This window comes from Taudactylus pleione, unplaced genomic scaffold (assembly GCF_031769625.1).
Source record: "Taudactylus pleione unplaced genomic scaffold, aTauple2 ptg000485l, whole genome shotgun sequence".
In the NCBI taxonomy this organism is placed as follows: domain Eukaryota; kingdom Metazoa; phylum Chordata; class Amphibia; order Anura; family Myobatrachidae; genus Taudactylus; species Taudactylus pleione.
The window spans coordinates 7,721,464-7,746,374 of NW_028284887.1; the positions used below are offsets into that span (position 1 = coordinate 7,721,464).

Here is a 24,911-nt window from a genome sequence, read left to right on the forward strand (position 1 = left end):
TTTTTGAAAAGCCGGTTTGGGACCTGGGGGTTGTGGGTGAGAGGAGAGGGAGGGCTCCACCCACGGCCACTCCAGGTTTTGGTTCTCGTAGCCTGGTAACAGGCTTGTTAGGGTTTCCACCTGAGAGTGGCCAATATAAGCCTATTGTGTTTAGGGCTGAGTGTCTCACCTGGGAGAGCAGGCACGGAGTTTGCTCAGAGACACTTGAAAACCCATTTGTAAGTGCTGTGCTGTGCCTTTGTTGCTGGCGAGGGCATTAGGCCCTGCCAGGTTCTTGTAGTGAGGGAAGTCACTTGTGACGTTAGTGCCCTGACAGGGCTAGGATTTATGTTTTGTTTTCTTTATGTTATTTCTGACACTGTACAATAAAGACTGGCGCCGACCAGCTTGTACTCGAATCCAGTCTGGCGTACTGTTTCCCAGCTGCCGTGTGTGTAAGGAAGGAGTCCTCTACCCAGGAGAGGGACCCCTAACCTGCCTGTGTCACAATATATATATATATACATACACAGTACAGTATATGTATCAGGCAAGCATTGAAGCGGTAAGAACCACGCTTAGTACTGGTTCACAACTCGGACCCCCTATTGCGTTCATTTGTGCATTGATCGAGTTGGTATTGGGCTCCAACTATTTCTGTTTCTGTTACAGTCAGTCATCTGGCACGGCGATCCAATTTGGCCCCATCATATGCCAATCTGAATATGCAGCTATATGAACAAAAGCACATTTTGGGTGATTTAGGGTCTAAGATAGTCTGCTACAAGAGATACATCGACGATCTGTTCCTAATTTGGAAAGGGATGGATGTTGAATTTTTGGACATTATCTCTATCCTCAATGCTTTGGATAGCCCTATACGTTTTACTGCTAGCCTGGATAAAAATTACATAAACTTCCTCGATGTAATTATTTCACGCCAGGGAACTGGATTAAGCTTGACTCTATATCATAATTCCACGGACCGGATACACTGCTCCATGCATCCAGTGACCATGTGAGTAGTCTGAAGGAGTCACTACCTTTATCACAGTTCATTCGGATTTTAAGAAATAACACCTCCCAAGACGCTGCTGAATTACAATTGTAGGAGATGCGTGCCAGATTTCTAGCAAGAGGGTACTCACCATCAGTAGTTAATAGGTGCTAGTCAAAAGCACGATTACGGCATCTACAAATTACCACAAAGAAAAGTGTAGATCCTTCAAGAATCATATACCCTGCTATCTATGATTTAGCAGCGACAGCAACTAATAAAGCTATTAAACGCCATTGGTCGGTTATTACCACAGATCCGGCCCTTAAGGGCATCAGTAAACAACCACTTATGATGGCATATCGCCGCGGTCCAAATCTACGCCAATTACTGATGCGACATATGAAACAACCAAGGGCACCACAGACACATTGGCTCTCAAACCCGCCGTCTTGGCTGTTACAGATGTGCAAATGTATTACTTGTCGGTCAATGGCAACTGGGACCCCCTTCACTCATCCTCATAGTGGGAATGATATAGCTATCCGCTATCAATTACATTGCACCTCTGAATATGTAGTATACATCTTGATGTGTCCATGCGGTCTCTATTACGTCGGCATGACGACTAGATCGTTTAGAGACAGCATGGCCAACCATCGCTCGACAATTCGGGCTGCTCTACTATCTAAGAACTCTGATAAGCCAATGTTTAAACATTTTGCGGCTTTGGGCCACTCTGCGGCTTCCCTGAGATGCATGTTAATAGATCATGCCCTGCAGCCGACTCGTGGTGGAGATAGAGAGCTCTTGTTGAGGAAATGTGAGTCCAGATGGATATACAGGCTGGATACTGTGGCCCCGAAAGGCTTGAATGAGTATCATCCATATAACATCTTCTTGCGGTGAAGACATATGTTCCACAAAGCGTAAACGTTAATTTTTTATGCTGCTGTGATGGACACATGGTGATTGAGCTATGCATATGAGGCAACTGTCTATTTTATATTTTTTATTTTTTCACCTTTTGTGATATATATAACAATGTTGGCACATATACAAATACTGCTAATTAGTATATATTAAGACCATTGTATGTGTAATTTTTTTTTTAATATCTAGTATTTAATTAGATAAGTACTATGATGACTGCTCTCTAGTGAGCATGTTACTATGGTTGTTGCAGTGTTTATATGTTGTGTGTGTCTTTTTAAAGTTTGGGTGTGTCCTCCTTACCTAATGCCTACTGGTTTAGCCACTGTCAGGGTCAATTTGTTTTTTTATATAGTTGATGTACTACACCGTTGGCTGTTATGACCACCGTTGCTTAGCAACTACACGTGTCTCTTGTTCAGTTCTGGGTGTGGATCAGTGCTGTCTGTGTTTCTGATCAGCACTGCCCAGCAACTGCCCGCTTGACCCATCCAGCTTGGAACGTTGTGTCACTTCTGGCTGCAGTGTACTTCCTGGCTATGGTGCTGCGGTGTTGGCTTCTTTACTTCTTGTGTATATGCACTGCCAGGTTGTCTGTGCTAGGTGTACTTGCTGTGCCTACATTCCACAATTGTGAGTACCAAGTTTACAACATATATTAGTGTATCCATATCCGGGTTTCACCTGGGAGGTGTGGCTTGACTAATTGATGTGGCTATTTCAGGCAGGTGGAGGGGTGGTGGGTTATGGGTCTCCTTGGTGGTAGCTTTGTGGTGGTTTGTCTGTCCTGACAAAGGTCTCTCTGTGACCGAAACGTCGACCAGTACTATGTGATCTGTGAGTAATTAAAAAGTACCTTCAACTGATTGGTGAGTGCCCATCCTCCTTTGTCTATATCTATATATATATATATATATATATATATATATATATATATATATTTATGGTGTACTTTTAATCATCTCGTAATTTGTTATTATTTAATATTACAGTATTCTTAGTTTACATTTCTTGGATTCTAGAAGTTTATATTTTCACTTTAAAAAATGACCAGGTCTATCAGTTTTCTTTTATGCTTAGTTTTCAAATGGAAAAAAATAATATGTTCCTCTAATATCTACTCCGAGTTGGAGACCTATACAGGAGCTATGTAAAAGGGAGTACAAATGTATTTGGATCACCAGAAAAATAAATCTAATGCAAAACTGTGATTTACCATTCATGTGCTATTTAAAGAATGCCACAATCTAGATAGATAGATAGATAGATAGATAGATAGATAGATAGATAGATAGATAGATAGATATACCACTATTACCTGAATAAAAGTTTACCAAGTACCCCTTACCTTTATTAATGATCATAAAGTATTCGTACTCCTTTCTTCTAGGATCGCATACCAAGCAAACCATATCTATGAATCTTCAGCAAGTCCACTATCCCCTTAGGGTCTATTAATGCCCACAGTTTTACCACGTTAATTAACATCTATTATTGACACTATTCCCAGTGATTACAGATTCATTAATGTTGCAATTTATCATATAAGTCATACCAGGACAGTGTACCCGATAAGAAAGAGCCTATCCAGTAATAATTTTCCCCCATTAAAAGTTCCTTCACCGCTTGCTTATTGCAGCAGTTATGGAGATATCTGTACTGTTCATGCATACCCAGTGCAGCTGCTGAATATTGATATTGGAGCCCATAGGCTACAGCGGCTAATGTTGTATGAAGATGGTATTAGCTGGCAGGGCCCAGCTCCAATAAGCTAAGCTTCTGTAAGCTTGGTAAACTGCCCATGACCACAGTCTACACTGAAATAAAATTGGGACTGCTGTATTCTGTGTTACATAGCAGAACACAGGATATATGTATGATATCTCCTGTGATCAGCTAGTGGTAAATAGCAGTGATAGTAAGTCATGCAAAAATAACCATTTCTGCATGAATTTGCTGGAAACAAAGCATTCATACTGTAAATAGGACCCTATGTGCTTACTAAGTCATCTAATAGTCTATAAATACAGGTATTTACAAATCATTGTAGCCTACTAGCTAAAAAAGCTGCTTACTGAATACTGTACCACATTACCTTTACCGAGTAGCTCCTATGTTTTTGTCTTCAGTTCATTCTATTCCTTAATATTACATTATTATTTGAATGAGATTTAACAGGTGAAGCCTGTAGAAAATACACCTTTGGGGTATACTGTATATACTAAAGTGAGGGCTTATAGAAGTGGAGATGTTGCCCTTAGCAACCAATCAGATTCTAGATATTATCTTCTAGAAGGTACTAGATAAATATTAAGTAGATTCTGACTGGTTGCTATAGAAAACATCTCCACTTCTATAAACCAGCACTTTAGTAATATACCCCCTGATAGGGTTTACAAGTGGATAGCCCTGGTGTTGTATAAAACAATGAGATGTTCTTGGTAAAGGGAAGGTACAGATTGGAAACCGGTCTGTGGCTTAGTACACATATTTGGGACTTTTTCCTCTTATTTTTTTTTTGTTATAATAGATAGGGCTATTTTGTTTTGTAATATTATCTAAAACACATTCTTATAGCACTGCATTTCTATATTATTGTTATTATTATTATATATTGTTATATTCAATTACAGTTCCCATACTGCTTGCTTGCCTAAGGTGAACATAAAGAATTTCCTTTTGAACAGTGCCACCTTGTGGCAAATATAAAATATTCTAGTTCATCTCTCAAACCTGGAACTGTTTTAATCAATATTTTATGTGACATGCAGTGACCTATCATTTTCCACAGATAGTCAGTGTCTACTGTTGCAATAGCTGAGTTAGAACAACCTGGAAAAACTCCTCCAAGCAGCATCTGCTCTGCGGTTTATAAATTAAGATTTAAAATTCCAAGAAGTGCATTATAATTTATAAGTAAGATCTGTAAACATAACACTATGGGAATTGTGTTCCTATGTCTGTTGAGGCAGTAACATATGTGGTGTGCTTGGATACAACAACTTAGCAGCATTGTATCCCTCCACATGATTTTAAAGTGTTGGCAACTCCAGTTTTAGGAAACAGTGACATCACTGACACATGAGAAGCTAGTTTCTAGTGAACTGAAAAATAGCATTCTCATAAATGTAGGTTATACACTGATGATAGCAGCCACCACTGTCCATTCTGTACAGATATGACTCTGCACATAACTACACTTAGGGGGCCTATACATTATTAAGGCCCAACTTGCTGCGAGTTGCAGGATATACAACTGTACTGGATCAGTGATAGCAATGCATCCATATGTTAATCTGCAATACCTGTAGATACATTAAAATAAAGGAAATAAACAGAGTAATCATGTAGGCATTCCTACAGTATTATGTGTGCTGGTGAGAGCTGGTGCACAGTAGAGACAAGGTCATTCATACGGGAATACTGATTTGCATGTTACAAATAATAGATGTGCTGAATGAGACAAAAACAGTATGAAGTAATAATAGCCTGATCCACATGTCTCTGATATAAAAGACAACCAGTCCCATTTGTCGAGTGAGTATGGTTCAGAATGTGAAGCAACTCTCGAAAAGCATCCTGACTCCCTGCATTTGCATAGTGGAGAGAATATAGAAATACTGGGGGGTTGTACACTTACGTATGCACATCCTTTTCTTTGCCTGGTTAGGTCTGAGTCACTGAATTGTAACCCATAAAGAAATATCACAACATAACTGTCTGGACATTATTAAAGCTGGGTACACACTAGAGATGAGCGGTTCGGTTTTACTCAGTTCTGTTCGGATCTCAAAAACGGCATCATATTGGCTATCTGGTCTTACATGTTTGGATAGCCAATAAAATAGATCCGTACTAATCCAAACTTGCTTTCATTTGGCGAAAAGAATCGAGTCAAAACCGAACCGCTCATCCCTAGTACACACCATACCACGCTGCGATCCAGTGATGCGGCAACCAGTGTAACGATACATTGCTTGCACCGGACCCACATACTACATGATCCAGCGTACAACGGAGAGATGTATCGTTACATGCTGCATGTAAGAACTCGGCGTCGTTCATTGCATCGTCTCATCTGCCATGCAAGAATTAGTTATGCTGGGTGCACACTGGAGTGATGTCGGGCTGATATGCAGTTTCTTAACAACTTATTGCTTACATCACTTAGTGTGAGCAGGCAGTTGCGTGCACCAGCAGGCCGCTAGCGCAAACCTCAAACCTAGAGATATCGGTAGTGGGCAGTGCACTGTTAATGAATGACGTATCGGTGATCATTCCGTCGTTCTTTAAAGTCGTCCAGTGTGGATGCACAATCACTGTTCACGGACATTCGTTCCCATGTTGGAACGAATGCCAGTCGCTCCAGTGTGTACCCAGCCTTAGACACTTTCCCACCAACTATACAATTATACTGTTATTACACAGCAGATTGCACTTCAGAAACAGAGGGCCTGATTCTAAGTCATCCACTATGTCAATGTTGGACATAGTTGAGTGATATATTTTTACTGCACATGTGTCTATGTCACACTGCGCATGCGTCCCGATTGTGTTTGTATGCAGTAGTGATTCCTGACGCACACACAGAAGTGTATTGAAAATGTATTGTGCCTAGGGCGTGTCGCTGAAGTGATGCTAATTCCTCACATTGGCCATACATAGATGGAAAATCATGCAGCGTCTGGAGAAGCGAGAGTCTCAGTCAGGGCCATAACTAGTTATAGGCATCCTGTGCCGCTGCAGAGCTCAGTGCTCTGTGGGTGGCACAATCCCCGCCCTACGGACCTTGCTTCTGACTAGCAGGCTGCCTGGAACGGCACCCTGCAGCAAGGATTGCTGCTGCAGCACCCGAGGGGCATCCTGGAAATGTGTGCAGCAGACATTGGGCCTGATTCAGAGCCGGATGCTCTGTTCAGAGCGCTCGCTCTGAATCAGGGCCCTCCTCCATTAAAATGGAGCGTCCTCCTGGACGCTCGTATAGCTGTGGGTCACCACCCATAGCATATACGAGCGTCCAAAAAGATGGTCGCGGTGGTCTTGACCATCGCGACCATCGGACTTGCGAGGGAAACCCTGCGGTCGGGTTTCCCAGCCACAAGCCCTGGAGTGATTTTGGCTCTATCAGAGCCAAAATCACTCCCACTGACATCACTAGTGATGTCAGTGGGGCCGGCTTCAGATGGTAGGCGTTCCCATGGGAGCGCCTCCGTCTGGCAGGCACGCCCCCAGCACGCCCACCAAAGGGGGCGTGCTGTCAATCAACATCGACAGCACGCCCCCTTTGGTGCGAGACCCGGAGCGATGGGAAGCCCGTCGCTCGCCGGGTCTCGCGCATGCGCACGACGGAGCTCCCTCCGTCATGCGCATGCGCAATGGGGAACATCGACCCACTTGCGAGCGTACTGCCGCTCGCGAGTGGGTCTGAATGACCCCCATTATTCCTGTTACCCATCACATTGCATATAGACAGATAAGGAAAATGTATCAAGGCCATGGGAGATTCAGGGACAGGAGTGTACTTTAAAAATCTACAGTTCTGTCAAGTCAACGCACGTGCACTGCTAATCACAGATTCCCAGAAATCGAGAATATGCGCATGTGCAGGACCCATTCTATGAGTGTGCAGAATGGGTCCAGCGTAGTCGCATGCAGACCCTTTAATGCCTCTGCCTGATTGACAGGCAGAGGCATTTAAGGGGTGGTGCGGGGGCGGTCGGTGTTACCGGAAATGGGGGCTTGGCAAGCCCAGGATCTGCGTCTACGCATTGTCCTGGGCTCGGAAGCCAGCCAGTCTGAGTAAGCTGAGTGACCCGGCGCCATCCACCATCGACCACCGATGGTCGCGATGGTGATCCCATTCTGCGACCTCGCAGTGCTGGGATGGCAAATGCAGCATGGGGTGTCATACATATCCTGCCGCATTTGCATTATTGCAAGGATCGTATTTTCAAGGCTGCCTGCGTACAGCTTTGCAATTGCGATCCTTGCTGAATCGGGCCCTGAGTAAGAGATCAATTATTCTACAATTGTAATAAGAAGTGTATGGACCTCTCCATATCCAGGCCTAGTAACTCATGAGATTATACAATTGGAAGTAATTACAGAGCTGCATCATCAAGGAACCATTCAGTTCCAGTTGATTTTCTAACTGGTATTTTCCATAATTGGGAAGCATACAGTATCTCAGCATAACCTTTACATTGATTGAAAAAATAAAAGTCTGACTTTCTCCAAACACAACACAGCTTCCTTTAACCTTTAATAATCTGTATCTTAGCAACTCAGGATATGCTCACTTCTATTTCAGATGATTATGATGGCTCTTACATGGACCTGACCCCACAGGCGCCTCTATGGCATGTCATTGCGCTAATGAGGTTGCTGATAGGGGAAGCATTAACAGAAGGAAGAATGCATTCCTGAAAGGGGATGATAAGCAGTAAGTTCTATGCACACAAGATTCCATGGTTTTGGAAAGGCGCACTCAATTGCCTCAAACATTCCACAGTTCAATTCATTTTCTGCATGATAAGGACCTGCTCAATAGAATCTGTCACCAGGTTCTCTGGTATCATTTTATTGTTTTACGGCTTTACGCCATAATATAATTGTGCACTATTGGCCTGATTCTGAGTTGCACACAAGGCCGATGATCAAAGAGTCCAGCGATTTTTCTTATACTGCGCGAGTGCAAAAATTCATATGGTGCATGCAGGGGAGTAGCGAGGGTGGTTCCAGTGGAGCATGAGCTCCGGGCGCCAAAATGGACAGAGGGCGCCATTCAGGTTTCCAGAACTCATAGAGCGCTGCACAGTGTGACGGCCGCCTGTTTGTTTTATATCGGTTTTTTTGCTGTATATCCTAAATAAGTTACAGATCTGAGATCCGTTTCTACATTTCATGCTCCCTCAAGCTGCCCTGATTGCCTCCCCTCCGGCCCTCCCTCCTCTGTGATCATCTTCTGTCACCTCCCCTTTCCTGTCAGATTGATTACATTCACTTCTCACCTCTTTAATTCCCTCCTCTCTCTACCATGGGATCGTCTCTTTGTCCCTGTCCACTCCTTTCTTATTGGCTTCTGTCACCACCTCTCTCTGATCAACTATTTGTCCCTCCCCCTCCTCTCTTATTGGCTTCTGTCACTACCTCTCTACTCTGCTTTCTTATTGGCTTTTGTCACCACCTCTCTCTGATCAACTCTTTGTCCCTCCCCTCTCCTTAATGGCTTCTGTCACTACCTCTCTCCTCTCCTTTTCTTATTTGCTTCTGTCACCTCCCCTCTCCTCTCCTTTTCTTATTTGCTTCTGTCACCTCCCCTCTCCTCACCTTTTCTTATTTGCTTCTGTCACCTCCCCTCTCCTCTCCTTTTCTTATTGGCAGGTATGAATGAAAAAAAAAAGTCACTGCTTTGTACCCTGTTGAATTTCACTCTAGCACATGTGTGACCAGACGCCTTTCGCCTAGGCCGTCACGGGTCATGGGTTAGCGCTTTTGGACTCCCACTCACCGTCAGTGACCGCCTGTCACTGACTCCTCCCACTGCGCCGTGAGCGTTTAACAATGCTGCCACCACCAAACTCTACCATCGGCGTTTGGAACCGCTTTTTACGTACAATCAGGCTCCTGCCTAGGCAGCTGGAACCACTTCTGCTGCGTATGCATTGACCAACTGCGGACACACCTCCTGTTTGGTGTCAGCTGTTCCCACCTGATCCCTCGCAATGGACCAGGTCTGCACGGTAGCTTGGCAGAGGGCTTGAACTTGGAGACACAGAGCTCTTACCCAGAACAGCAGGAGAACGGAATAGCGTTTTGCGCAATTCTGTTGGTCGCAAGATACAGATGTAATAGAATTTAAAGGCAAAGGTGTTTATTGCTCTCAGTCTTAAAAAAGACCGTCCCTTCGGATTGAAGGGGAATTTCAGCATACAATACAAGATGTTACAGCAATTCTTCTCCACACAGGATTCACAAGGGTGTACAATATTACTAGGCACAAGCCCTTCTTTTATGCCACTCTAATACACATTTTCGCAGGGGGTAAGCCCGCCCTGTGGTTTCCAACCAATCATCATAAGTGCATGACCTGTGTATGTGCTGGCCACATGCACGTATAACATTGTCCCTTATGGCAAGGGGGAGTGGTGACTCCCCTGTGCCTGGGCTCAACCTCTGAGCTGGGCAATGCCCACGGCTCCGCTCCTTCTGGACACAGCCTGGGAAGATAAGGATTTCCCTCCGAAAACGGACTTCCAGGAATCTGCTAAGGGACCAAGCTTGCTAGCCTTGCCCAAATCCGAGATCCAGAGGTGGGCAAGCAGGGTCCCTGGCAGAGACTCCTGGCCAGGGAGGAAAGTCCGTTTGGAGCTCGGTGGAAATTCTTAGCTGGCTGCATTAGCCAGCTCCCTATGCACCTCCTCATCCCACTTCCAGGCATGAGGCCGCATAGGAGGATACTTTATTTCCCTGGACGGGCTGGAAGATCCAGCACCCCACTGACGACTCTGGATCCCCCTAGCCATCCAGGGAAATCACAGGTAAGTGCATTATACATTTTACATACAATTTAAATACTTATATGTTTATACATTTAATTTAACCATATGTACCTAGGGGTGTGCTTTTAACTGTGCCCAGCGCTGGGCTTTACCAAACCAGCCTGGCCGTGCTGGGACACTGGGAGCCAGGCTCCCAGTCCCCAGCATAGGGCTTTTAGCTCTGCAGCCTGGGATCATGCCCTGGCTGCAGCAGCTGTACCTTTCCCCCAGCAGCTCTCAGCTGCTCTCCCCCTTTCCCCGCTAGAGGTACAGGGAGCTAACTCTCCCTGGCCCAGTGGGCAGCCTCTCTGTCTGGGGGTGCTGGGGCATCGGGAGCTACTCTCCCAGTCCCCAGCGCTCAGTGCACACTTCCCCCGGTGCCGAGGGGGTTAACCAGCGCCACAAAGGGAGCCGGCTACCCCGGTTCCCCCTTCATGTGGCGCTTAGCCCTGCCATCCGGGACACTTGTCCCGGTGGCAGCGACTTCCTGCTGGCCTGGGGCGCCGGGAGCGCTGTTCCCGATCCCCAGCAGCCAGCACCTAGCTCTGCCATTTCCGGAGGCTGCCCAGGGGGTGAGGCGCAACACACAGCCCCCGGCCCTCCGACGCAGAGCACCTCGCTGGGTAGCTGGGGTGCCGGGAGTTGAGTTCCCAGCCCCCAGCGGTTGGCAGCCCGCCCTGCCCTCCGCTGCCTTGCCGCAGTAAGCAGCCAGCACAGAGGGACCAGCGGCGTCCCTGTGGAGCTGGGACACCGGGAGTCACACTCCCGGCTCCCAGCGTGGAGCGCTGAGTGGCTCCCTGCACTCCGGTTAACTCATCCCTGCCGCAGCCGCCAGAGTGGGGCTGGACCGCGGCAGGGAAATGCATAAATGAAAACATTTATTTAAAACCCTCGGCGCCTAGCGCCGCTAACATATATAAAAGATGGCGCCTAGCGCCCATTGTTACCTTAGAAAATGGCGCCATAGCACAGGGGTTGACCCCTTCAGTCGCCATTCCCCACGTGAGGCCGGCCTCCGGACATAACATGTATTCTGTCAATTTAAGTTAAATGATCAGAATATATAATGCAATCTGCTCTACTGACTAATAACAATTATTCAAATGAGATAAAAGTCAGATCCTAGGTGCTATACATAAATAAAGCAGCTACCCCTTAATGTCAGATAGTGTATCAACGAAGAATTCTATTCCCCCAATGGGACCTCAATGCCCAGCGTGATACTGCCACTGTTTGCTGCTTTTCTCTTCATTTCAGTATTCCCCCACAGGCTGTCCATACCCCACTGGCACAGTTGAGTACAGGGAGGGGGGCGCGATGACATGCACTTTCTCCGGGCGCCATGGCTCCACGCTACTCCTCTGTGTGCATGCGTCTCCAATGGTTAGCAAACATCTCTGATGTTCTGGGGTCTGCACATGCGCAGGACCCATTCTGTGCATGTGCAGAAATGGTCCTGTGATCTCACTCGCAGACCCCTTCTCCCCAAGATGCAGCATGATTGACATGCTGCTGCGTTTGGGGGGCAGAGCAGGGGCATGGCTGGCCACCATTCCAGCAAAGGGTCAATGCCATGGTCTGCATCAGTGGATGCAAATTCCTGGCCTCGCAAGTGACCAGGACCTGGTCAGGCTGCGGTAAGCTTCAGCTTTCACAGCCTGGCCAAAGAAGCAACCATCAAGACCAATGATCACAACGCTGGGATCGCAGATGCAGCAAGGAGGTGCCTGTTTCCTATAGACACCTCCTGCTGCATTTACATTTTAGATGGACGAAATTGCATAGCGGCTTGTGTACGGCTCTGCAGTTCCATCTGTCTCTGAATCAGGCCCAAAGACAGGTAATCACTCACATTGGAGGCCATACTCAGACGGGAAAATCTGAACCTAGCTTTGGGGCTGGTGCATGTTTTGATGGTGCAGCTGATGGTGGCATACCAAACAGTATTACAGATTCCCAAAGTGGGCGTTTCAGTCCTTCAAACATTCATATGCACAGACGTACACCAGGGAAGGGCTGATACTAGCAGAGGCATATATATAATGGGTGCAACCTGCACACATATAGTGTTATACTTACCTGTCTGCAGTCTCCAGAGTGCTGCTCTGCAGTTCCGGACCAGTGCTGCAGTGCAGCAAACATCACTGGGAAAATGGTGGCGGCCAATTTTACGGTGACTCACGTATGCGCCGTACTAATGTCCCTAGGAATAAGGACCGGGCGCCATTTTTTCCCAGAGACCCACACATGCGCAGTAGATTCTGGTGCCAAGAATCAGCAGCATGGTGTTTTCTGCACTATATAGATAGAAAAATAAATATATGCCATTTTCTGTCATCCAGTTTCCCCTGTGGAAAATAGCCCAAGTGTAGACGTAAATATAGTACAGGCTGTTTGATTCAGGAGACACAGATGGTAACATGGGAAGAGCATAGCACAAATATAGTGCACTGCATGTAATGCTCTCTCCAGGCTGTATTGAGCCAGAACCCAATTATTCCAGCACCGTATGATAAAACAATGGAATAAAATCGGAGGACTTGGTAACAGGTCATCTTTAAATGCAAATTTTGGTTTTCAGTAAATTTAACATAAATATTTTAAATGTGCTTCTGTGATATGTTCACTCTTCACGGTTTATATTTTTGCATGAAACTATGTTTATAGCATTTCATGGAAAAGGAGATTTTATACTTCATTTTATACTTATCCGCCTTAGAGTTATTTTTTGTTACATTAAACACAACAATAAAATGTGAGTAGGTGCTATCATCACAGCTGAAAACGGTGGCATAATAATGTCTTAGACTATGCTATCTTGGAAATGACTGTGACAGCATTCAGCAATATTGTAAATATTTACAGGTAATGAACAGGAGAATGAACTTGTAGAGACAGTCTCATCTGCAGAACCATTTACTGCTGAGCATAGGATTGAAAATATAGATGGGATACTGGCTCCCTCCTGTGTTCAAAAGATACTTCTGTCTGAATATCATACTAATGTACTCCAGTTACTTAATATATGACTGTGGGCCATAACAAAATTGTGAGATATCCCCAAATTCAAGTGACAGCTCAGTTTTTTGTGCCGACTTTCTCTTTTTTGCAGTATGTTTTTGCAGTTCTGTGCAATCCTCAGTCGCACCTCGCATGCGTTCTGATGGTCTGCGCAGAGTGTCGCAGTGCTGATTCAAATGCACGGTCTCTAAAATGTGGCTCTCTGACGCACGGAGAAGCTGTGTCTAATGGGAGTGTTATGCGAGTGTCGCGGGCGTGTTGCTGAAAGTGGTTCCATACGCAGACGCTTAATAGCTCACACTGGAGGGCACACTCAGACGGGGAATGTGCATCTAGCATAGGCTGGTGCAAGTTTCGATGGGTGCATCTAAAAATGCTCCCAGCATCATTGCAGCGATTGAAGATGCTCAAAGTGGGCAACTCAGTCCAGGGAAGGGCTTTGTAGTAGCATTAGCATGTAGTTGCAGACGTGACTGCGGCACAAGACCTAGAGATGGCTGCCGCTGCTTCCGACTCAGAGTCAGGCCTTATATGTTCTGCGTATTCCTCAGTATATGTTCTGTGTATTCCTCAGTATATCAGAGAAAAAAAAGGGATATTCCCTCCAGCACACTGCAGCAATATGGCAAAAATACTTGAATCCTACATGATAATAGAAATTCAGAGGTATTAGTTGCATACGTCCGTATAGTGCCAATTGGAGGTTTCTGGGGTACCTCCTAGGTGAGTCAGCTCTCGGCTTACACATGTGCTGTTATTATTCAGTACATTAATTGTAATTATATGACCCAGAGTGGGTGCTACTATTTGTGCTGTGTATTCCTCAGTATATGTGCTGTGTATTCCTCAGTATATGTGCTGTGTATTCCTCAGTATGTGCGCATGCACAGAGAGACGCGGCGGCCGCGGGGCATGCTGGGAGGATTCCGATCAGATCCTTCTTCATAGTGGCAGAAGCCCATAGGCTTCTATAGGGTAAAGCCAGCAAAAGCTGGCTTTACCCTACACATCGCAGCCCGGCGGCTAGCAGAATGATGCATACGAAAATTGCGGTAAACGGGGGGTTTACCGCATTTTTCGCTTACTGCATCCCGCCCTATATGTGCTGTGTATTCCTCAGTATATGTTCTGTGTATTCCTCAGTATATGTGCTGTATATTCCTCAGTATATGTTCTGTGTATTCCTCATAAATGTTCTGTGTAGTCCCCATAAATGTTCTGTGTATTCCTCAGTATATGTGCTGTGTATTCCTCAGTATATGTTCTGTGTATTCCTCATAAATGTTCTGTGTATTCCTCAGTATATGTTCTGTGTATTCCTCAGTATATGTTCTGTGTATTCCTCAGTATATGTGCTGTGTATTCCTCAGTATATGTGCTGTGTATTCCTCAGTATATGTGCTGTGTATTCCTCAGTATATGTTCTGTGTATTCCTCAGTGTATGTGCTGTGTATTCCTCAGTATATGTTCTGTGTATTCCTCAGTATATGCGCTGTGTATTCCTCAGTATATGCGCTGTGTATTCCTCAGTATATGTGCTGTGTATTCCTCAGTATATGTTCTGTGTATTCCTCAGTGTATGTGCTGTGTATTCCTCAGTATATGTGCTGTGTATTCCTCAGTATATGTGCTGTGTATTCCTCAGTATATGTGCTGTGTATTCCTCAGTAAATGTTCGGTGTTATCCTCAGTATATGTGCTGTGTATTCCTCAGTATATGTGCTGTGTATTCCTCAGTATATGTTCTGTGTATTCCTCTGTATTTGGTCTGTGTATTCCTCAGTATATGTGCTGTGTATTCCTCAGTATATGTGCTGTGTATTCCTCAGTATATGTGCTGTGTATTCCGCAGTATATGTTCTGTGTTATCCTCAGTATATGTTCTGTGTATTCCTCAGTATATTTTCTGTGTATTCCTCTGTATTTGTTCTGTGTATTCCTCAGTATATGTGCTGTGTATTCCTCAGTATATGTGCTGTGTATTCCTTAGTATATGTTCTGTGTATTCCTCTGTATTTGTTCTGTGTATTCCTCAGTATATGTGCTGTGTATTCCTCAGTATATGTGCTGTGTATTCCTTAGTATATGTGCTGTGTATTCCTCAGTATATGTGCTGTGTATTCCTCAGTATATGTGCTGTGTATTCCTCAGTATATGTTCTGTGTTATCCTCAGTATATGTTCTGTGTATTCCTCAGTATATGTTCTGTGTATTCCTCTGTATTTGTTCTGTGTATTCCTCAGTATATGTGCTGTGTATTCCTCAGTATATGTGCTGTGTATTCCTCAGTATATGTTCTGTGTTATCCTCAGTATATGTGCTGTGTATTCCTCAGTATATGTTCTGTGTTATCCTCAGTATATGTGCTGTGTATTCCTCAGTATATGTGCTGTGTATTCCTCTGTATTTGTTCTGTGTATTCCTCAGTATATGTGCTGTGTATTCCTCAGTATATGTGCTGTGTATTCCTCAGTATATGTTCTGTGTATTCCTCTGTATTTGTTCTGTGTATTCCTCTGTATTTGTTCTGTGTATTCCTCAGTATATGTGCTGTGTATTCCTCAGTATATGTGCTGTGTATTCCTCAGTATATGTGCTGTGTATTCCTCAGTATATGTGCTGTGTACTCCTCAGTATATGTGCTGTGTATTCCTTAGTATATGTTCTGTGTATTCCTCTGTATTTGTTCTGTGTATTCCTCTGTATTTGTTCTGTGTATTCCTCAGTATATGTGCTGTGTATTCCTCAGTATATGTGCTGTGTATTCCTCAGTATATGTTCTGTGTTATCCTCAGTATATGTGCTGTGTATTCCTCAGTATATGTTCTGTGTTATCCTCAGTATATGTTCTGTGTATTCCTCAGTATATGTGCTGTGTATTCCTCTGTATTTGTGCTGTGTATTCCTCAGTATATGTGCTGTGTATTCCTCAGTATATGTGCTGTGTATTCCTCAGTATATGTTCTGTGTTATCCTCAGTATATGTGCTGTGTATTCCTCAGTATATGTGCTGTGTATTCCTCTGTATTTGTTCTGTGTATTCCTCAGTATATGTGCTGTGTATTCCTCAGTATATGTGCTGTGTATTCCTCAGTATATGTTCTGTGTATTCCTCTGTATTTGTTCTGTGTATTCCTCTGTATTTGTTCTGTGTATTCCTCAGTATATGTGCTGTGTATTCCTCAGTATATGTGCTGTGTATTCCTCAGTATATGTGCTGTGTATTCCTCAGTATATGTGCTGTGTATTCCTCAGTATATGTGCTGTGTATTCCTCTGTATTTGTTCTGTGTATTCCTCTGTATTTGTTCTGTGTATTCCTCTGTATTTGTTCTGTGTATTCCTCAGTATATGTGCTGTGTATTCCTCAGTATATGTGCTGTGTATTCCTCAGTATATGTGCTGTGTTATCCTCAGTATATGTGCTGTGTATTCCTTAGTATATGTTCTGTGTTATCCTCAGTATATGTTCTGTGTATTCCTCAGTATATGTGCTGTGTATTCCTCTGTATTTGTGCTGTGTATTCCTCAGTATATGTGCTGTGTATTCCTCAGTATATGTGCTGTGTATTCCTCAGTATATGTTCTGTGTATTCCTCTGTATTTGTTCTGTGTATTCCTCAGTATATGTGCTGTGTATTCCTCAGTATATGTGCTGTGTATTCCTCAGTATATGTGCTGTGTATTCCTCAGTATATGTGCTGTGTATTCCTCAGTATATGTGCTGTGTATTCCTCAGTATATGTTCTGTGTTATCCTCAGTATATGTTCTGTGTATTCCTCAGTATATGTTCTGTGTATTCCTCTGTATTTGTTCTGTGTATTCCTCAGTATATGTGCTGTGTATTCCTCAGTATATGTGCTGTGTATTCCTCAGTATATGTGCTGTGTATTCCTCAGTATATGTTCTGTGTTATCCTCAGTATATGTTCTGTGTATTCCTCAGTATATGTTCTGTGTATTCCTCTGTATTTCTTCTGTGTATTCCTCAGTATATGTGCTGTGTATTCCTCAGTATATGTGCTGTGTATTCCTCAGTATATGTTCTGTGTTATCCTCAGTATATGTTCTGTGTATTCCTCAGTATATGTTCTGTGTATTCCTCTGTATTTGTTCTGTGTATTCCTCAGTATATGTGCTGTGTATTCCTCAGTATATGTGCTGTGTATTCCTCAGTATATGTGCTGTGTATTCCTCAGTATATGTTCTGTGTATTCCTCAGTGTATGTGCTGTGTATTCCTCAGTGTATGTGCTGTGTATTCCTCAGTGTATGTGCTGTGTATTCCTCAGTATATGTTCTGTGTTATCCTCAGTAAATGTTCTGTGTTATCCTCAGTAAATGTGCTGTGTATTCCTCAGTATATGTGCTGTGTATTCCTCAGTATATGTTCTGTGTATTCCTCTGTATTTGGTCTGTGTATTCCTCAGTATATGTGCTGTGTATTCCTCAGTATATTTGCTGTGTATTCCGCAGTATATGTTCTGTGTTATCCTCAGTATATGTTCTGTGTATTCCTCAGTATATGTTCGGTGTATTCCTCTGTATTTGTTCTGTGTATTCCTCAGTATATGTGCTGTGTATTCCTCAGTATATGTGCTGTGTATTCCTTAGTATATGTTCTGTGTATTCCTCTGTATATGTGCTGTGTATTCCTCAGTATATGTGCTGTGTATTCCTCAGTATATGTTCTGTGTTATCCTCAGTATATGTGCTGTGTATTCCTCAGTATATGTTCTGTGTTATCCTCAGTATATGTGCTGTGTATTCCTCAGTATATGTGCTGTGTATTCCTCTGTATTTGTTCTGTGTATTCCTCAGTATATGTGCTGTGTATTCCTCAGTATATGTGCTGTGTATTCCTCAGTATTTGTTCTGTGTATTCCTCAGTATTTGTTCTGTGTATTCTTCAGTATATGTTCTCTGTATTCCTCTGTATTTGTTCTGTGTATTCCTCAGTATTTGTTCTGTGTATTCTTCAGTATACTCTTGATTTGTATGTGGGATTTAGTTTTCATTATCTACCCACACTAAAGGGACATGTGCAACTTTAATGTTGCACATGTCCCTTTAGTGTGTGATCTCCTTACCGGCTGTGCAGCGAGAAGTGGTTGTTTGAGGCTGTGTCTCTGCTTATGTGGCTGGCAGAGAGTTCTCCTCCTCCTGCAATATCCACAACGGCAGCATGCAGCGTCAATAATGTTTGACTGCCTGTGACTCAGGGGTCTATTTACTAATATTCTGTATTATAAATAATTGAAAGCATATTAAAAAAACAACTATTATAACCAGGGGCGTCTATAGAGAGGAGGAGGCCCGAGTGCATCCCCAATCACGGGCACCCTTCTCTCACCCCACACTAGAGTGCGTCCAGAGTCTACTGCGCAGAAGCAGATTGCCAAAGAAAATGGCGCGGCATCATTTTCCTGGCAATTTCCTCATGGTGCATACTAGGGGTGAGCGGGTTCGGATTTCTGAAATCCGAACCCCCCCGAGCCCCCCCGATCCGAGTCCGATCCGAGTCAGGCTCGACTTTTCCCGCCTGACTCGGATCTGAAATCGAGGCAAAACGTCATCATCCCGCCTTCCGAGTCTCGCGGGTTTTGGATCCTATATAAGGTACCCGCGTCGGCGCCATTTTCTCACTCGGCTGTGGACAGTGAAGAGGGAGGGTGGGAGTTAGGGCTGTGTAGTGTAGTGTAGTGTAGTGTAGTGTAGTGCTGCTGTTGTCCACTACTTCAAAGTCCATAGGGGCTGGCTGTGTTGTGCTGTGCTGCTGTTGTTAATAGGGGCTGTGTCCACTACTTCAAAGTCCATAGGGGCTGGCTGGACTGTGTTGTGCAGTCAGTTCTCCATAGGGGCTGTGTCCACTCCAAAGTCCTGTGCAGTGTCCCAGTCCTAAAGGAGTGCTGTAGTGTTGTCCAGGGGGTGCTCTGTCCATCAGGGGTGCTCCCCCCAAGTGCTAAAAAAATAATATATTTTCTGTGTTTGTGAATTGTGTGCGCAGTAGCCGCACGTGCATCAACAAAGTAGTGCCAAGCGTGCGCCTGTGTCATAAGTAAAGGGCCGGCTGGCTTGACCGTTAAAGGGTGCTGTAACCCCCGAAAGTACACTCCAGTCCAAACCAAAAAAAAATTATTTTCTGTGTTTGTGAATTGTGTGCGCAGTAGCCGCACGTGCATCAACAAAGTAGTGCCAAGCGTGCGCCTGTGTCATAAGTAAAGGGCCGGCTGGCTTGACCGTTAAGGGTGCTGTAACCCCCGAAAGTACACTCCAGTCCAAACCAAAAAAAATATTATTTTCTGTGTTTGTGAATTGTGTGCGCAGTAGCCGCACGTGCATCAACAAAGTAGTGTCAAGCGTGCGCCTGTGTCATAAGTAAAGGGCCGGCTGGCTTGACCGTTAAGGGTGCTGTAACCCCCGAAAGTACACTCCAGTCCAAACCAAAAAAAAAATTATTTTCTGTGTTTGTGAATTGTGTGCGCAGTAGCCGCACGTGCATCAACAAAGTAGTGCCAAGCGTGCGCCTGTGTCATAAGTAAAGGGCCGGCTGGCTTGACCGTTAAAGGGTGCTGTAACCCCCAAAGTACACTCCAGTCCAAACCAAAAAAAAATTTATTTTCTGTGTTTGTGAATTGTGTGCGCAGTAGCCGCACGTGCATCAACAAAGTAGTGCCAAGCGTGCGCCTGTGTCATAAGTAAAGGGCCGGCTGGCTTGACCGTTAAAGGGTGCTGTAACCCCCGAAAGTACACTCCAGTCCAAACCAAAAAAAAAATTATTTTCTGTGTTTGTGAATTGTGTGCGCAGTAGCCGCACGTGCATCAACAAAGTAGTGCCAAGCGTGCGCCTGTGTCATAAGTAAAGGGCCGGCTGGCTTGACCGTTAAAGGGTGCTGTAACCCCCAAAGTACACTCCAGTCCAAACCAAAAAAAAATTTATTTTCTGTGTTTGTGAATTGTGTGCGCAGTAGCCGCACGTGCATCAACAAAGTAGTGCCAAGCGTGCGCCTGTGTCATAAGTAAAGGGCCGGCTGGTTTGACCGTTAAAAGGGTGCTGTAACCCCCAAAGTACACTCCAGTCCAAACCAAAAAAATTTTTATTTTCTGTGTTTGTGAATTGTGTGCGCAGTAGCCGCACGTGCATCAACAAAGTAGTGCCAAGCGTGCGCCTGTGTCATAAGTAAAGGGCCGGCTGGCTTGACCGTTAAAGGGTGCTGTAACCCCCGAAAGTACACTCCAGTCCAAACCAAAAAAAAAATTATTTTCTGTGTTTGTGAATTGTGTGCGCAGTAGCCGCACGTGCATCAACAAAGTAGTGCCAAGCGTGCGCCTGTGTCATAAGTAAAGGGCCGGCTGGTTTGACCGTTAAAGGGTGCTGTAACCCCCAAAGTACACTCCAGTCCAAACCCAAAAAAATTTTATTTTCTGTGTTTGTGAATTGTGTGCGCAGTAGCCGCACGTGCATCAACAAAGTAGTGCCAAGCGTGCGCCTGTGTCATAAGTAAAGGGCCGGCTGGCTTGACCGTTAAAGGGTGCTGTAACCCCCGAAAGTACACTCCAGTCCAAACCAAAAAAAAAATTATTTTCTGTGTTTGTGAATTGTGTGCGCAGTAGCCGCACGTGCATCAACAAAGTAGTGCCAAGCGTGCGCCTGTGTCATAAGTAAAGGGCCGGCTGGCTTGACCGTTAAAGGGTTCTGTAACCCCCAAAGTACACTCCAAACCAAAAAAATATATATTTTCTGTGTTTGTGACTTGTGTGCACTGTGGCTGCACGTGCATCAACAAAGGAGCAGCGCCAAGCGTGCGCCTGTGTCCCATAAGTAAAGAGCCAGCTGGCTCATTTCTTAAAGGGTGGTGTAACCCACAAAGTGCACTACTCTCCAGCAAAAATAAAAAAATATTTTCTGTGTTTGTGTGCGCTTTAGCCGCACGTATATATATCAATATAACATAAATGGAGGACCAAACTTTCTCTGATAAAAATAAAATAGGGAAAGATCAAGAACCACTTCCTACTAGTGCTGTTGCTGCTGCTGGGAGTTGTTCATCATCCCAGAGAGGAAGTAGGAACATCACTACTTTTACTAAACAATTGACCCTCCAACAGTCCCTAGCGATGAGGATGAAGTACGACAGCAGTCATCCTGAAGCAAAACGTATAACTGAGGCCTTGACTGCTATGTTGGTGTTAGACGTGCGTCCGGTATCCGACATTAGTGCAGTGGGATTTAGACAATTGATGGAGGTAGTGTGTCCTCGGTTCCAAATCCCGTCTAGATTCCACCTGCATCCTCAAAGCAGCAGCGACAAGCGTGCGTCTGTCTGTTAAAGGGTGTTGTAACTCTCAAAGTGCTCCAAAAAATCAAAAAAAAATTTTTTATGTGTTTGTGACTTGTGTGCGATGTAGCCACACTTGCATCCTCAAAGCAGCAGCGACAAGCGTGCGTCTGTCTGTTAAAGGGTGGTGACACCCTCAAAGTGTGCTACACAAACAATAAAAATATTCTTCTTCTTTTTTCTGTCTTTGTGAATTGTGTGGGCTGTAGCCGCACCTGCATCCTTAAAGCAGCAGCGACAAGCGTGCGTCTGTCTGTTAAAGGGTGGTGTAACTCACGAAGTGCTCCAAAAAATAAAAAACTATTTTTTTTATGTGTTTGTGACTTGTGTGCGATGTAGCCGCACTTGCATCCTCAAAGCAGCAGCGACAAGCGTGCGTCTGTCTGTTAAAGGGTGGTGACACCCTCAAAGTGTGCTACACAAACAATAAAAATATTCTTCTTTTTTCTGTCTTTGTGAATTGTGTGGGCTGTAGCCGCACCTGCATCCTTAAAGCAGCAGCGACAAGCGTGCGTCTGTCTGTTAAAGGGTGGTGACACCCTCAAAGTGTGCTACACAAACAATTAAAATATTGTTCTTTTTTTTTCGGTCTTTGTGAAATGTGTGGGCTGTAGCCGCACCTGCATCCTTAAAGCAGCAGCGACAAGCGTGCGTCTGTCTGTTAAAGGGTGGTGACACCCTCAAAGTGTGCTACACAAAGAATAAAAATATTCTTCTTCTTTTTTCTGTCTTTGTGAATTGTGTGGGCTGTAGCCGCACTTGCATCCTCAAAGCAGCAGTGACAAGCGTGCGTCTGTCTGTTAGAGGGTGGTGTAACCCTCAAAGTGTGCTCCACAAACAATAAAAATATTCTTTTTTTTTTTCTGTCTTTGTGAATTGTGTGGGCTGTAGCCGCACTTGAATCCTCAAAGCAGCAGCGACAAGCGTGCGTCTGTCTGTTAAAGGATTACATCGGTGACAGCATCCAAGTAGGCATGTCAGACAGTCCGTACCTGTACTGGCAGGAAAAAGAAGCAATTTGGAGGTCCCTGTACAAACTGGCTCTATTTTACCTGAGTTGCCCCCCCTCCAGTGTGTACTCCGAAAGAGTGTTTAGTGCAGCCGGGAACCTTGTTAGCGAAAGGCGTAGGAGGTTGCTTCCACAAAATGTGGAGAAGATGATGTTCATAAAATGAATGATCAACTCTTCCAGGGAGACCAGCCTCCAGAACGTACAGAGGGACCTGTGGTTCCAGCAGGGACGAATTAATACTCTGTGAGGATGAGGATGTACATAACACTGAAGAGGGTGAGGAATCTGTGGATGAGGAGGATGAGGACGACTTCTTGCCTCCGTAGAGCCAGTTTGTGCAGGGACAGATTAATTGCCAGCTTGTTTTGTGGGGGCCCAAACGAACCAATCATTTCAGCCACAGTTGTGTGGCAGACCCTGGCGCTGAAATGATTGGTTTGTTAAAGTGTGCATGTCCTGTTTATACAACATAAGGGTGGGTGGGAGGGCCCAAGGACAATTCCATCTTGCACCTCTTTTTTTTCTTTGCATTATGTACAGTTTGGGGCCTAGTTTTTCAATGCCATCCTGTCTGCCACTGCAGTTTCACGCCTAGATGGGTCACGTGTTTGTGCCGCCCACTCGTGTCGCTTAGCATAGTCATCCAGCTACCTCGGTGCAACCTTTTGGACATAAAAACACTATTGTGAGGTGTGAGGTATTCAGAATAGACTGGAAATGAGTGGAAATTAAGGTTATTGAGGTTAATAATAGCATAGGAGCAGAAAAACCTACAAATTCTGTGATTTTAGCTGTTTTTATGCTTTTTTTCAAAAAAATACAGATCCAAAACACAAAACCCAGAACCCAAAACACGGAAGGGTGGTTTTGGCAAAACCAATCCAGATCCAAAACACGAAGAAAGATCCAGATCCAAAACCAAAACACAAAACACGAAAAGTGGCCGGTGCACACCCCTAGTGCATACGCAATATACTGGAAAAATGGCTGCGACAGCCATTTTCCAGCGTTTTGAGCAGCGCTGAGAGACCCAACGCAGGACCTCAGAGAGGGGAGTTTTAGATAATATGGGTGCAGGGTGTGTGGTGCGGGCCCCCCGTTGACCCAGGGGCGTGGGTGCACCGCACACCCTCCACCCATTATAAATACGCCTCTGATCACAACATTTAAAATGTCCCAGCTGATAATCTGTTTTGTTATAATAATATAAGCAAATCACAAACATATGAATATTTGTGGGTGATCGCGCTCGGCTTAACTGGAAAAGTGTATGTTATGATTAATGCACAAAACACTAATGAAATGTAAAATAAAGTATATTTATTAAATCATATATACACCCTCCTCGAATGTAGTTAATAGAACGGTGGACGCGATGCCGCCAGTCTAAATCCCAACTCGTCATTCCTAACAAGGGACTTAAAATAGGCCTTGTTCGAACTTTAATGTTGCACATGTCCCTTTAGTGTGTGATCTCCTTACCGGCTGTGCAGCGAGAAGTGGTTGTTTGAGGCTGTCTCACCAGCGGCTGTGTCTCTGCTTATGTGGCTGGCAGAGAGTTCTCCTCCTGCAATAGCCACAACGGCAGCGTGCAGTGTCCATAATGTTTGGCTGCCTGTGACTCAGGGGTCTATTTACTAAGCCTTGGATGGAGTTAAAGTGAACGGAGAAAAAGTACCAGCCAATCAGCTCCTAACAATCATGTCACAGGCTGTGTTTGAAAAATGACAGTTAGGAGCTGATTGGCTGGCACTTTATCTCTGTTCACTTTATCTCCATCAAAGGCTTAGTAAATACACCTCAGTGTGCCTCGTCGTAGGTAGTTCGGTGGAACAGCATACCTTAGTATTCCGTTGCCAGATACCGTGCCAGTAGGCTTGCATGCTCCGTAGTAGATCGTAAGTTCAGCTCAATGGTGCTCAGCAGTGTCGGACTGTGCAATCAGGGTAAAAGTGGCAGCAGCATGTTATTGAAAGTCCCAGGTTATAATAGGAATGGCTTCAGTTGTGCAGCTGCTTCCGGTATAGTCAGTCTGTCTGTCATATTAAGAGAGGCAGACCCCTCATATTGGATTCGCAGTTGCATATTGGA

At 44.6% G+C, this 24,911-nt stretch overlaps 1 protein-coding gene across 1 annotated transcript in view; it reads left to right on the forward strand.

The window, feature by feature from the left end:
* Positions 1 to 2,701: 2,701 nt before the first annotated feature.
* Positions 2,702 to 24,911, forward strand: part of PIMREG (PICALM interacting mitotic regulator) — an 88,737-nt gene continuing 66,527 nt past the window's right edge. Inside the window, exon 1 of the mRNA XM_088449458.1 lies at positions 2,702 to 2,778. The gene's annotated coding sequence lies outside the window, so the exon portion shown is untranslated. The remainder of the gene's footprint in view (positions 2,779 to 24,911) is intronic.